Below are 12,355 nucleotides of genomic sequence, written 5' to 3'. Positions count from 1 at the left end.
GCGATGAGATGGCATGCAGAACATACTCAGAAGGAAGGCGAGATCAATCATCCCTCTGATGCAAAAGCGTGGAAACACTTGAATTCGGTGTACCCTGATTTTGCAAGCAACCCCCGCAACGTTTATCTTGGGCTCTGCACAGATGGCTTTAGTCCATTTGGAATGTCTGGAAGACAATATTCGCTTTGGCCAGTTTTCTTAACGCCATACAACCTTCCACCAGAGATGTGTATGGGAAAGGAATTGCTTTTCATGAGTATATTGATACCTGGGCCAAAGCATCCGAAGAGGTCCCTTGATGTTTTTCTACAGCCTTTGATAGAAGAATTGAAGGAATTATGGTCAACAGGCGTGCAGACATATGATTGTTCAACGAGAACAAACTTTACAATGCGAGCAGTTCTTTTGTGGACCATTAGTGACTTTCCTGCATACGGGATGTTGTCAGGTTGGACGACGCATGGAAGGCTATCTTGTCCTTATTGTATGGGAAGCACATACGAATTTCAGCTGAAAAATGGTAGGAAGACGTCCTGGTTTGATTGTCATCGGAGATTTCTTCCCATTAATCATTTGTACCGAAGGAACAAGAAATTGTTTCGGTCAAAAAGGGTTGTACGAGACACCGCTCCGCCATATTTATCTGGAGAGAAAATCGCGAAGGATATTTATTAATATGGTGCACAAGACACGGTCAAGAAAGGGGGTAATTGGCATACTACTGCAAATATGTCTGCTGGTTACGGGACACAGCATAATTGGCACAAGAAGAGTATATTTTGGGAACTTCCGTATTGGAAAAATCTACTTCTACGCCACAATCTTGATGTGATGCATATAGAGAAGAACTTCTTTGACAACATCATCAATACATTGTTGAACGTCCCCGGGAAGACAAAAGATAACAAGAACTCAAGGTTGGATTTGCCTGCATTATGTTTTAGGATTAAGCTGCATATTAGAAACGATGGAAAATTCCGGTTCTCATTTTCAGATTGTCAGCAGAAGCAAAAGCAGCGTTGTTCAAGTGGGTGGCATCATATGTGAAGTTTTCTGATGGATATGTTTCAAATCTATCAAGATGTGTTGATCAGCAGGGACAGAAGTTTTCAGGGATGAAGAGCCATGACTGTCATGTGTTTATGCAACGACTTCTACCATTTGCATTTGCGGAGTTGCTTCCAAAAAATGTTCACGAGGCACTTGCAAGTAACAAATAAAGCTATTATTACTTCTTCTTGGAAAAAAACTTATGAAAAGTATCTTACGTTGGCTTGTACATTTGCAGGCATCGGAAATTTTTTCAGAGATCTTAGCGCACGCACCTTAACTGTAGATGTCATCAGACAACTTGATGAGAATATCCCGATCTTGATGTGCAACTTGGAGAAGATTTTTCCTCCATCATTTTTTGACGTCATGAAACATTTAGTTGTCCACCTACCGTACGAGGCATTGCTTCGTGGGCTTGTTCATAACAGATGGATGTATCCTTAGGAGCGAGCCATGAAATATTTGAAAGGGAAAGCCAAAAATCTGGCTAGGGTGGAAAGTTCAATAGTTGCTGGGAGTTTGAATGAGGGAACATCTCACTTCACGTCATACTACTTTGGGTCCCAAGTCCGAACACGGAAATCGACTACGAGCAGATATGATGATGGTGGTGTTATGCCGACATATATTGTTGAAGATGTTCCAGACATATTCTGTCAGATTGGACGTCTAGGTGGGAAATTGAAAGAAGTTTGGTGGTCGAGTGAAGATGATGCTCACAGTGCCCACACATATATACTTCTTAACTGCGAGGAGATTGAGGCATTTGAAAGGTAATTAAAATTAATTTGGCCGTTACATATTTTTACCACATATATATATATAGTACTCTTTAATGATATATATATTGGACTAAAACAGCGATTTCGTTGTCCAAGTCGAAGAAGCTATACCAGGGATATCAACCAATGATCTCAACAAAAGGAAAGACCAACATTTTGTGAAGTGGTTGAAAACGCAGGTATACACATCACAATATAATATTTAAGGTTGATTATGAAGTTATATATTTATATATATATATATATATATATATATATGTTGATGATCCAGGTTGATTATAATGATTCATTCTATCCTCAGTGGTTTCACGAAATGATACAAGGTCCGGTCGCTAAGGTCACCACAGCATCAATGTATTTCACACGAGGCTACACTTTTCACACTTACGGATATGAAAGTTTGCGAGCAACAATGAACTATGGAGTATGTGTGAAAGGTGAAACTAATTTCTATGGAATCTTACAAGAGATCATCGAAGTAGAGTTCCCAGGCCTGGTGAAGCTGAAATGCGTTCTCTTCAAATGTGACTGGTTTGACCCCACCGTCAATAGAGGTGTTCGGTATAGCAAGTTTGGAGTTGTTGATATAAATGCTACACGAAGGTACAACAAATTTGAACCCTACATATTGGCATCTCAAGAAGACCAAGTTTGTTTTATTCCATATCCGAGGATTAGACAATCTGGAATATCTTGGTTAGCCGCTATAAAAGTTACACCTCGGGGTCGAGTCTTGACTGATGAACAACCACTTTTACAAGAAGATATCGTAAATGAAGTAGAAGTACCAGAGCAAGCTACAAATGATATCTTACTTGTTGATCCATACAACCAGGGATATGAAGAAATTCCAGACGATGCAACGGACGAAGCCCACGAAGATGAATTTGAAGAAAACGATGAAGTGGATGATGTTTCTGATGATGAGTGATCGAGTTTCTATTGTATTATTAAACACTTTGTATTACATATAATATTTATATAACTTATCCGATCATGTTTGTTCAATTAGGATGTTTGAGGTTTGTAGTTTGGGGTTTGGAAGTGTATTATAGCTTATGATGTTTGTGATTTGGGGATTGGGGTTTCGGTTTTAGGGTTAAAACAAAAATCGAAGCTAATTAGTCGTAAATTACGACTCTCTTACGACTAGTCTAAAAGATAACGAAGCTAAATAGTCGTTAACTACTACTAATTTACGACTAATATAAAAGGTATCGAAGCTAAGTAGTCGAAAATTACGGCTCCGTTACAACTAGTCTAAAATATAACGAAGCTGATTAGTCGTTACCTACTTAAAATTTACGACTAAATGAAAACGAGACGACGCCTATTAGTCGTAAAGCCTCCGGCAGTTTCCTATAAAAGCTCACCACTTTGCTCCCCAAATCAAACACAATTCCAAACCAATTTCCTCATCAAATCATAAAGATTTGAATAAATAAAGGAGAAGAAAGATCCTAGAAAACATGTAGTTGGAGACAAGGCGAGACTTACGTATGTTTTACGTAGGTTTCGCTTTGTCTCTTTCCACCTGTGTTTCTAGGTATCTTTCTTCTCTTCTTTTTTTATTCAAATTTTCAACGGTAGTCCCTAATTAGTCGTAAAGACTGCATCCCTTATTGGTCGTAATGTACGACTTATTTATGACCACTAGTATCTGATTGGTCGTAAAAAAAAATGTAGTCTCTCATTGGTCGTTATTAATCTTGGTCCCCCATTAGTCGTAAACTTACGACTTATTTACGACTGCTCGTCTCTCATTGGTCGTACATTTACAACGAATTTACGACTAACAGCAAAACTCTATATATAGGCAGACCTCGCAAAGCCATTTAGTTACTCATTACCCTCTCTCTAACAACGACCTCCCATCTCTCTCTAGGTTTTTTTTTTTTTTTTAAGATTTAGGTGGTTAGTTAGTTTAGTTTTGGAATTAGTTTAGGTTTGGAATTAGTTTAGGATGGAATTATATTAGGATGGAGTTAGATTATGATCAAATTAGAATAAATTTAGATTATTTTTATATAATAAATTTGAATTGTTTATAACCATGTATTTTTTATGTTTATTTTTTCAGATTGACGATATTGCTATTGCTAGCGGTAGACAGATAATTAGGAACCTTACGCATAGAAACTCTTACGCGAGTAACTTTCTTCCACAGTCGGATCCATCGGCTTCTACTTCCGGCACTGCATCCGGCCAAGAGAATGTGCCTGATAGCCAATATGTCGATCCGTATGTGCCTCCACAGGCATATGACCCTGAAGCTTACTATCTGCGGTTCGATAACCCTGCTCAATTCTTTCCCCAGTACGATGAGCCTCCACAGCAGCCTCGGAATGAGCAGCATCATCCTCCACACCATCCTCAGCAGCAGTCCACCGCACCCGAAGCTGCTCCGGCTCCTGCAGCAGCTCCTGCTCCTGCAGCAGCTCCGGCTCCCGCAGCTGCTCCGGCTCCCGCAGCTACTCCGGCTCTTGCATTTGTTCATCCAGATTTGATGGTGCCACCGAATGCACCATATGCAAGATATACAGTGGAAGACCTTCTCCAGATGCCTGGACGAGAAGGTTTACGAATCATCAACCCAGATCGACCACCCCACACTTACTGGTAATTTTTAATTTATTAAAGTTTTAATTGCATTTAAATATACTAATTATACAATTGCTCTAAATATATGTATTCTTTCAAATTTTGTAGGTTTTCGACGGACAATTGTGTGGGACAGAGCGTTGGAGATATCATCAGGACAAACTTCCGGGAAGCGCATCCGAACTGGTCTCTTACACCTGACCACGTTCGGAGGAAAACAGTTACGACGAAATTAACGTCCAAATCCCCGAAGAAGAAAAATTCTTCGACAAATACTTTTTCGAAATAGATTCTTCTTTACGAAAAGCTTTGCGGAAGAAACGCGAATCATCGGACAAGAGCTCGAGAAGGATCGTTACGCAGCGACCAAACACGTGCTCTGCTCGGTCGCTACGTAGCAACCGAGTTCGAGCCAAAGCTCAATCGCTACGTAGCGACCAAACGTCCATTCCGCTCGGTCGCTACGTAGCGACCGAGCTCTTCCGAAACGTTGATACGACATCAGTCTATGAATTCTCGTCTACCCTTCGATGCTATCTCCCGAATACCGTAGCGAACCCATCTCATGTTCCCCGCCATTTCTAAGTTATCAATCAAACTTTACCGTAAAAACCGCGGAAAGTTCAGTCTTTATCGAAAGAAGCCGTAATAAACGCTTCGAGTCGAAAGACGGTCCAAAGGGACCTAAGACATGACTCGAGGCCCAACTTACGATTTCTTTACCAACAGCCCGTAAACCACATGTCGGTTTACGCTTGGTTCGCAAGGGAAGATAAATGTCAAGTTTCCGCGGATAAATACGAAATTTTGAAGATAATTACGAAGATCGGAAAAAATGGAATATCTCCATTTTTATGCTATGGCGGCTTAAGGGCAGAAGAGCAAAAGCGTAAACCGACCTTGGAGCCAGTATATAAAGGGTCCTAGGCGAGAGGCATGAGGGAGAACTTTGGAGAGAAAATTTAGCACTTAGAGCAATTAGGCAACTTTCCGTTTTTGTTATTTCGAGCTGCGACTCAATTAGGTTTAGCCGTCTTAGGGTTGCTAGAACTAGGAATCTCGCCGACAACTCTCGAGCCTAGGCTTATACCTTGTTGTAGACGCTCATACGCAAATTCGGAATAAGACTTCTCTTTGCTCTCTTCTTACGATTTTTATACTTCTTCGTTGTCATTATTGTGTTCTGATTTGCTTGGCGTGTGGTATTAGCAGATATCCGGGACCTCTGGGAAATTAGGGTTTTCCTAGTTTCCTTATTTAAACGGAAATTGACAGTGCGAATTTTGGTTCCCATAATTTGGCGCTAGAAGGAGGGGGGGTACGGATCAATCTAACCCGCAAAAACCACTCAACGATCAAGAACGATATGCAAGACTCAACGTGCGCGAACGTCATCTCGTTCAAGGGGGGAGCAACGGTCGATCGAGCCAAACCTCAAAACGATCTCCTTGTTATCGAACTGACGATCCGAGATATCGACGTCGCAAGGGTGATAATCGACACCGGAAGTTCGGCCGATATCCTCTTCAAAGATATTCTCGAGAAAATGGGCATCGATCAATTCGAAATCGTGAAATACCCTAGCCCACTACTGGGACTTTCGGGAGAAACGACCATGGCCTACGGATCGATTAATCTCGCAGTCAAAGTCGGAACCGTGATAAGAGTGACACAGAGTTTCTAGTTGTTGACCGTTCTGCATCTTACAACGTTATCATGGGAACGCCATGGTTGAACGCCATGCGTGCCATCCCATCCACGTACCATCTTTGCCTCAAGTTTCCAACCCCTAACGGAATCGAGGTAATATGGGGAAACCCAAGAGTATCACAGGTGTGTTACCAGCAGAACAAAAACGAAAAAGACCAGACCTCGAGACCGTTCCTAGAAAAACGGAGAAAAAGGTCTCGACCAAGGTTCGCGAAGTCAAGATTAGGCTGAACTCTACTGGCAGTCTCGTAACATCGTGGCCATAGAGGAAAAACGCGAACCAACTTGCGAGCCTGTGGTCACAGTCTGACTCGACGAAGCATCTCCGGAATGATGCGTCGAAATCGGAGCCAATCTCCGCGAGCCTTTGAGGACAGAGCTCGTAACCTGTCTAAAAAAGAACCTCAATACTTTCGCATGGGCCGCAGAAGATTTTCCAGGGATTGACATTGACATAACGTGTCACGAATTAAATATCGATCCGACTTTCAAGCCCGTCAAACAAAAAAGGCGGAAGCTAGGACCTCAACGAGCTTCCGCGGTCAACGATGAGGTCGAAAAATTGCTTAAAGTCGGGTCAATAACAGAAGTGAGGTATCCAGACTGGCTCACCAACCCCGTAGTAGTCAAAAAGAAAAACGGAAAATGGTGAGTTTGCGTAGATTTTACCGACCTAAACAAGGCCTGTCCAAAAGATAGTTTTCCCCTGCCACACATCGATCGATTGGTAGAAGCAACAGCAGGAAATGAACTTCTGTCTTTCATGGATGCCTTTTCAGGTTACAACCAAATTATGATGAACACTGACGATCGCGAAAAGACTGCGTTCATTACCGATCGCGGAACCTATTGCTACAGGGTAATGCCCTTCGGCCTCAAAAACGCTGGCGCAACTTACCAACGACTCGTGAACCGTATGTTCTCTCAACAACTCGGTAAAACGATGGAGGTTTATATCGACGACATGCTCGTCGAATCCCTCCAAGCAAAGGATCACGTATCACATCTCGAGGAATGTTTTGCGCAGTTAAATTCCCATAACATGAAGCTCAAGCCGACAAAATGCAGATTCGCCGTGGCATCAGGGGAATTCCTCGGCTACCTAGTCACATTTCGTGGCATCAAGGCTAATCCAAAACAGATCGACGCACTGATCGAGATGGCTTCGCCGAAGAATAAGCGGGAAGTCCAGAGGTTGACCAGTAGAGTCGCGGCACTTAACCGTTTTATTTCGTGATCAACAGACAAGTGCCTGCCTTTCTATGATGTCTTACGGGGAAATAAAAAATTCGAATGGTCGGAAGAATGCGAAATGCTTTCCAACAGCTGAAGCAGTATTTGGCTTCCCCCCCAGTCCTTGCAAAACCAGTGGAGGGGGAACCTTTGATCTTGTACATCGCTGTATCAGCAACAGCTGTGAGCGGCGTGCTAATCAGGGAAGAACGCGGCAAACAGAAACCTATTTTCTATATCAGCAAAACCTTGCTGGATGCCGAATCTAGATACCCGCTAATGGAAAAATTAGCATGCGTGGTCGTAACATCGGCCCGAAAACTAAGACCATATTTCCAATCCCACACGATCGTCGTCCTCACGACTTTTCCCCTACGAACGATCCTGCATAGCCCGAGTCAATCGGGCCGATTAGCCAAATGGGCGGTAGAACTGAGCGAATACGATATCGAGTACCGACAGAGAACAAGCGCAAAGTCACAAGTACTTGTGGACTTCTTGGTCGAATTACCGACAGAGACCATAACCAACGAGGAACCAAATTCCACTTGGCTCCTTCACGTCGACGGATCCTCGTCCAAGCAGGGATCAGGCTTCGGAATTCGCCTCACATCTCCAACGAACGAGATCTTAGAGCAATCATATAGGCTGGAATTCCACGTCTCAAAAAACGAAGCCGAATACGAAGCACTCGTCGAAGGACTGCGTTTGGCTCACGGCTTGAAGATACGAAACGTCCACGCTTACTGCGATTCCCAGTTAGTGGCAAGTCAGTACAGCGGAGAGTATGAGGCCAGGGACGAACAGATGGATGCGTACCTCAAATTGGTCTGAAAACTAGCTCAAAAGTTTGACTGTTTTGCCCTCACGCGAATTCCTCGTTCCGAAAACATCCAGGCAGATGCTCTCGCGGCCTTAGCATCAAGTTCTGATCAAGGACTTAAAAGGGTAATTCCGGTCGAGTTCATCGAACACCCGAGCATTGGACCACCAATCGTCGTCAACCTCATAGAAGGTCAAGATGACGAAGAAGAAGAAGTTGCAATACAACCGCAATCAGAGCAATCTGATTACGGCTGTGATACCCCGTGGCTGCAGAAAATTCAAGACTACATTATCGACGGACGCCTGCCCACCGAGAAATGGGCAGCCCGCAAAGTCCGAACACAGGCCGCGCGCTACGTAACAGTAGACAGGAAAATTAACAAATGGAGAGTCTCCGGACCACTCATGACGTGCCTGGAAGGGGAAGAAGCGAAAAAAGTGATGGAAGAAGTACATTCTGGGTCCTGCGGCAATCATTCCGGCGGAAGATCACTGGCAGTGAAAATCAAACGCCATGGATACTACTGGCCAACGATGATCAGAGATTGCGAGAAGTTCGCACGAAAATGCGAAAAATGCCAGAGGCATGCTCCAACCATCCGACAACCAGCCGAAGTCCTCTCCTCCATCACATCGCCCTATCCTTTTATGTTCTGGGCCATGGACATCGTCGGTCCCCTTCATAATTCAAAGCAAAAGCGTTTCCTTTTAGTCCTCACCGATTTCTTTTCAAAATGGGTAGAGGCAGATTCGTACGCAAGTATAAAGATGTCCAAGTCGAAAGTTTCATATTGAAAAAATCATCTGTAGACATGGAGTTCCTTACGAAATCGTAACCGATAACGGATCTCAGTTTATCTCCACCCGGTTCGAGGCGTTCTGCGAAAAATGGAAGATACGGCTTAACAAATCAACACCCAGATATCCGCAGTGTAACGGACAAACTGAAACGATTAATAAAACCATTCTCGACGGACTGAAGAAACGCTTAGAGGCCAAAAAAGGCAGGTGGGCCGACGAACTCGAGGGAGTCCTCTGGTCCCACCGTACCACCCCGAAGCGAGCAACAGGAGAAACCCTTTCGCTCTGGTGTACGGAACGGAATGCATGATTCCCGCAGAAGTAGAATTCCCTGGTATTCGAAGAAGATTACTTCCCGAACGAGAGGAGCTCAACAACGCAATGCTCCTCAACGACCTCGATCTCATTAATGAGCGCCGAAATCGAGCGCTCATCCGAATCCAAAATTACCAACACGCAGCCGCGAAGTACTACAGTTCCAACGTACGGAATCGCAGATTTAATCAGGGAGATCTAGTCCTTCGCAAATTCTTCCAAAACACCTCTGAACGAAACGTGGTAAAACTCGGAGCAAACTGGGAAGGACCCTATAAAATCGAAAAAATCGTCCTACCAGGATCCTACGAAATAGCCAATATGCAAGGCATAAAAATTCCAAGGACCTGGAACGCGATGCATCTCAAAAAATACTATCACTGACCAACTCGCAATCACCGAACTACGAGACTGTTTGATCTCCATAAGGAGTACGTAAGCAAATTGTCAAAAGGCAAATTCAGCTGTCCCCCCTCATCAAAAAGGGGGGGAGTGGATACGTATACTCGTATACTCTCAAGCTCGAAAACATCCGACCACGCCTTCGATGTTTCCGACATATCTCAACCAAGCAAATTATCTTTTATCCGCGAAACATTTTTCGAATTTCGAAAATAAATCAGCCGTTAGGAAGAAGCAGCCATTGGCACCGCGAAACGTCGCGAGAGATGCTCCAAGGATTACTTCTTCCGAACGACGAAAACGGACACTCCTTCAAAAAATGATGAACATTTTAACACATATCTTGCGCAAAAACTCTAAACAATGGCATTTGCCGCCAAGTTCGGTGCTGATCACATCGAACTCTCGAACGTCCTAAACAGACATAGCCATCTTACGAAGATGACTCTCGTACATCCGACACAAGGATAATAGCGCTATAAAAGAAACCCGAAATTTTGGTTCAGCACTTCCGGTTGGTTTAAAAATTGTCTCCGGAGAGATGCTTGATTCGTATCTAACAAGTCATATAAGCTGAGAACCTATCGCGGACTTTAAATCGGTACGAATCAGGTTAAAATCGCGACAGATAAATCGATAGCCGGCTAGTCACCGGACAAAATCTTAAACCGAAAGTAAACCTAGGTATTGCCCTAAACCCAGCGCACTGGTCTCTAACATCTCAAGGCATGATATCCAAAAGATAAGAGATCCCAAAACCATGCCTCTATGTTTATGTTCGACATCTTCAGATATCCCGCGAAGTCGATACCTCGCGGAAAAACTCTCGAAACAGATCTCGAACAAAACATTTCACATCGAAAAAGGATATGAGACGACAACTCATTACCCTTCTTCCACTTCATACGTAAGCTTATGAAAAATGCAACTCGACCATCTTGTCATAATAGCCGCAGAGCGGCGGGGATTCAAAGCCACACACGGCCAGTCCCGAAACACGAAATAAGGCCATTTAAGGCCGAAACATCAATCATAAAAAAAAAAATCCCCCGCAAGAGATCTAACCAAAGTCATCCTCAGAGCTCACGCTCCCTCTTCACCCGTCGCTTCATCTAAACCTGGAGCCGCGTCACCCCCGAGTATCGGATCCTTCCCCTCAGGGCCTTCTGAACACGTCGGAAAGAGGCACGCGGATTTCAGGTCAGCTAGGATGAGATTGAAATCTCCATCCACGACTGCCAAATCTCCCTTGCAGCCGGACAGTCGGGCCTCTTCGGCCTCTAAGGTCGGAGGAGTCTCACTTTGGAACGACTGAACCACGGCCATCCCACCCTTGATCGTCGCCAAGGCTAAATCCCTGTTCCGAATGCACTCGAGAGAGCCCAGAAAGGCGGAGATCTTCGCCAAGCGAGCTTGGAACTCAGAACTAAGAGCGTCCTTGGCCTCTCGAATCCCGCGGCTCACTAATCCTGCATCATTCTCAATCTGACGCTGAAGACGACGAACCTCCGAAGATTTGGCCTTCTTGGATTTCTTCTCCTTGAGCAATGAACTCGCCGTCTTCCCGAGGTCCCTCTCGAGCTCCCCTATCGCGATCTCAAGGTTCGACACTTTCACGGAGTGAGAACCCTTGACAGCCGTCAGCATGGCCTCGGTTTTGGACCATCTACCCTGAAGTTCCAACAACTCCCCGGCAAGACGACTGGTCTCAGAACCGCACTCGCTGATCATCCCGTCGATCAACGACACGAACTGCGAAACGAGAAGAAAGTTAGAGATTCTTTGTCGTTTAGAAAAATATACAACGATCAAGAAATTAAGTGAGCGACAAACCTTTCCGCGAAGCCCCGACGCTATGCTCGAGCCTCCTTGCTGCGAAGATTCCCCGTCACCGCCCTTGGTAAACTTTCTCTTCCGGCCCTTAGGCTGAGTAACCGGAACAACACTAGGAGCGTGCAGCACTAGAACGATCTCCTTCCGGGCAGGAGGAGGCGGCATAGAGTCAGCGGCCCTCCCCTTATCTTCGACGAGAATCGGAGTCGTGGATGATCCAGCAGGTAAAGCCAAAGCATCTGGAACAACCGAGCCTGCGAGAGTTCCCGTATCTCATGGAGTTACGCCCTCGGTCCCATGACCCGGAGAAACGGCCAGTGCAGAAGAGGACGGTAACTCGGCGCCGGCTCGAACCTTTTCTTTCTCGGCTTGGCGACGAACTAATTTCTCTCGAAAGGAAAGATGATCGGCAACGCAAGCCGGCGCTTCGACCGGAGAAGTCGGAATCGGCGCCGGAGATGTAGCCTCGCCCATCTCCACATCGGAACTTCGCTTGTCACCATGGGAAGAAGACACGTTAAAAACAAGAGATTAGGAGCTAGAGAGTTTTTTTGAAGGTTTGAAGAAGGAAAGGTGTGAAGCAAATGAATGACAAGAGCTCACTACTTATAGAAGTATTGGTTCGGAATTTTATATTTTTCAAATAAACGTTTTCTCGAGAATTCTCTTCCGCGGAGTTTGAAGTAAACTTCGTTCAATACGCTTAACTTCGCCAAAATCGTTAAACCGCCCGCAAGAGTCTCGACTCTAACGAGCTGGGGGGCTAACTGTTGGGGTCGAAAACGGTTACGACGAAGTTA

The sequence above is a fragment of the Brassica napus genome, chromosome C9 (assembly GCF_020379485.1).
Source record: "Brassica napus cultivar Da-Ae chromosome C9, Da-Ae, whole genome shotgun sequence".
NCBI classification, from domain to species: Eukaryota; Viridiplantae; Streptophyta; class Magnoliopsida; order Brassicales; family Brassicaceae; genus Brassica; species Brassica napus.
Note: the sequence above shows the minus strand (reverse complement) of the source record.